The sequence below is a fragment of the Phyllostomus discolor genome, chromosome 5 (genome assembly GCF_004126475.2).
Source record: "Phyllostomus discolor isolate MPI-MPIP mPhyDis1 chromosome 5, mPhyDis1.pri.v3, whole genome shotgun sequence".
NCBI classification, from domain to species: Eukaryota; Metazoa; Chordata; class Mammalia; order Chiroptera; family Phyllostomidae; genus Phyllostomus; species Phyllostomus discolor.
Genome location: NC_040907.2, coordinates 92,015,741 through 92,019,400, shown reverse-complemented (window position 1 = coordinate 92,019,400; position 3,660 = coordinate 92,015,741). Strand labels below are relative to the sequence as shown.

The 3,660-nt window shown below is 38.5% G+C and overlaps 1 pseudogene; it reads right to left on the bottom strand.

The window, feature by feature from the left end:
- Window positions 1-641: 641 nt before the first annotated feature.
- Window positions 642-2,043, bottom strand: LOC114498011 (annotated as a pseudogene).
- Window positions 2,044-3,660: the final 1,617 nt, after the last annotated feature.

Below are 3,660 nucleotides of genomic sequence, written 5' to 3'. Positions count from 1 at the left end.
ACTGTCACCTTGAGCAGAAGTCTTAAGTATTTTAATATGTAAACTACAAGTATAATACATTCCATACTTACACAAATAAATAATATATTAATATCAAATGTTCAATATTCAAATCTTCCTAATTAGCATCTCAATTTTTTAACAGGTTGCTTGAATTTTATTTAGCACTGTGCATGGTTATACCACTAGACGTTCACAATAGGGAATATGGCTTCACCTATCCCATCCATTTATCCATTCTTCTTTCCTTCCACCCATTAAATGTACATATTAAGTGCTTAGAATGTACCAGACATTGTTCCTAGTGCTTAAGGAGCTTTCACCCTACCTGAGGGAGACCAGTAATAAATAACACAAGCAGATAAAAAGTTCATGCCATCTAACATGTATTATATTTAAAAAGTTGAAATAGTGTAACATATTATAATAGGAGAAGAAGAGTCTTTTGTAAGACTGACACAAGAGTTTCAAAGTATTTAGGTATTTTGTGGTATTTAAAATTTGCAACATTTCATGTTTTGATAAAGCCTTGTTAACAGATCATATTGATTCTTACTATAACAAATAAATAAATTAAGATCATCAAAAATTTTTTTTCCTTTGGGACAATTTTTTTCTTTATTGGGTAATAAATAGAGTCAAACAGATGGGCTAGCCAGTATCTATAGTTCTGGGGGCTAAGAGGAATGTGTCTGACTTGCTCAGAACTCAGATCTCCATGAGCTGATTATTCCCCATGATCATCTGATATACTCATTTGGCTTTGGCTTCAATCCTCTGGCCATTTACAATTAGTCCTTGATGTTTACTTTTTTCTCAATCACAGCATTGTTGCAGATGACACTGCCCTGGATGTTGCATCCTTCCTCCACAGTGACTGAGTTCACAAGAAGGCAGTCAGTGATAGTCAGTCTATCTCTGATGACACAGGATGACCCAATGACAGAGTGCTAAATGGACAACTCTCCAACTTGTGTATCTGCCACAATAAGGCAGTCAACTCCAAACAAATCTTTGTTGACAATCTGAGCTGATGAAACAGACTAGTGATTCTTCTGGACAAAGAATAGGTAGCAATTGGGCATCTGTCTGTTTGCCTCTATGTAGAGCCCCAGGTGCTCAGTTGAAGGCAGAGCCCCTCTTTAATGATGTGGACATAGCAGTGCACCTGTAATCTGGACAACTCTTCCCACCTGTGTCCTTGACAGGCATCCCAGCAACCATCATAGGGAGCAAAGATCAGTGTGTTGTCTTCTTTTATAAAATTGTAAATATCTAAGGACTTTATCTCCTTTTCTTTAGGTCCTCCTCTTTTTCTTCTTCTCTTTGTTGTGAGGAAGCTGAGGAAAACTGTTTTCTTACTAGGTATGGAATCAGTTCACTCCAGGTAGAAGTGATTGATTCATTTTCCAGTAGGAAGTCAACAATGTATTTTTCATTCAATAGAGAAGGGCATCCACAAGGCCTGTGTGGAAACATATTCTGCTTCTGTAGGATGGATCCCTTAATTACCAACTCTTTATCCAAGTCTGCTTCATGAGCCATAAAGACCAGAATCTTTCCTGTGTTATCCACTTCAGTGAAGTCATGGTGCTTCACTGTTTTCCCCCCACTTTTGACCTGGACCTGGTTCTAAGTCATTTTGACCTTTTCTCATTAAAATGGCAAGTGATGCATCATGAGCTCTGAATAGGTCCACAATCTCCTATAAGACAACATTTGTTATTAGGTCACAGTTCAGGACCAGTACATCTGTCTTAAGATTTGGATATATATGGTGGAGACAATCTGCAGTTCCCTTGTCAGCTTCATCAGGAATATACACAATATATAGCTTCATTTTCACCTTGAATTCTTCAGATAAAGCCTTTTGGACACCCCTGGTTATAATTATTTCTTCAAATCCAACATGCAGAAGCAGGTTCAATGGGTACCAAAATGAAGGTTTGTTCCCAACTGGAGCAGAGGTTTGGGAATGCTGGAAGTCAGATCTGTCATCTGAGATAGCCTTCCAACTGCCACTATTACTGATTGGAATTCCATTTTTACAAATTCGATTCCGGGCATGTAGCTACTGTTCCCAGCAGACCCCATGCTGCCTCCCTAAAACAAAATTAAAAATTTTTTCACAACTGTGTTGACTGGGCTGTGCTATTATATATAGATCAAGTCATGATAGCTAGGAGCCAAGAATACTCTTTGCCAGGGTTTGAGTGGTCAGACTTGGGTGTTTATGAAACAGAGTTAGGACCAGTCTGACACTACTCTCTGGCATATGCTCTGTAAACAATGGGTTGGTGTTTACACAAGTCAGGCCCATGGATGGAAATGAATGCTCCTCAAGCAGGTCTGCTTAGAGAGAGCCTTTCTTGTTGGAACATGAATACTATCATTTGAAGGTAGCTATCCCTAAATCATGAAGTATCTTTTGCCCATTGTCTGCATGTTCTAGGAAAAGTAGAGCTATGGGTAGGCGCTGTGAGACTCAGAAGTTTTTTTGAGTAATACCTGAATCTCACAGTGAAGGCTGGCATTTGACCTCCTAATCACAAATGCCAACAGTGTTAAAACAATGTTAACACAGAAAAGGGCCAAGACAATGTTTTAAAACTCACACAGTCATCAAGATACTAGTTTATCATAAAATTTTTGGTTAAAGTTAAATTGGTTAAACGGGAGGGAAAGAACTCTTGACAAGCTATTGCAAAGACTATTAAGTAGTATAACTGATTTTGACACAAGTCTGTCAGAATGTATGCTTCCAAATAATGTGGTCACAGTGGTCACTTTGTGAGGGGGAAGATATACTCTTATTCTTCCAAAGGTGCAGCTGTGCAAAAAATTTGTAATTGCTTCCAATGATAGTTTCTCAGTCATGTTAAAAAAATCCACTTTCTAAGGTTTAGAATTACATCTTAATTGTAGCAAAATGATGCCAATGAGGGCCAGCCTACTGTCTTCAGTACTAGAAGTTGGTGCTTACCTACTCCCCTTTCTACCTGTTTGGTTTTACTTTGGAATATGGTTGAAATCTATTTCTGTGTCTAAATTTGAGCTGGAGGAACAGGATTGAGTGTGTTGACTAAACAGATTCATTTCTTGTTTTCACTAAAATGTTGGTGCCTGAGGTCACTGCCTGAAATTGATCAGTTGCTAGTTTGCATGTGTAGGATTTGGCATTTGCAAACAAACTGCTTTATTAATCTCATCCCACCTTCCACCAACATCCTCCTTTTCACTCTAAATGCTGGTTTATTCCAAATTTCCCTTTCATCAAGATTTTGAGAACTCTAAAAAGATGCAAGAGGATAATTCTGCAATCTACAAACCTATGATTTTTCATTGAAATTCTGGATAAGATGCCAGATGTGAGGGGATAATGGGGGGAAGGGTTTTCAGGAACAACTATAAAGGACACATGGACAAAACCAAGGGGAGCTGGAAGCAGGGGAGGGAAGTGGGGATGGCTGAGGTAGGGGGGAGTGGTGGTGGCGCAAATACAGACAACTGTAACTGAACAACAATAAAATAATTAAAAAATAAATGCAGTTTTCACACCCTAAGAAGAGAAAAGATGGTTCAAAAGTGTAGAAAGATAAGTGATATTCTTTAGAAGTCTCATGGGTTCACCAATGAGTCATGCTGAATCAACCTCACTCC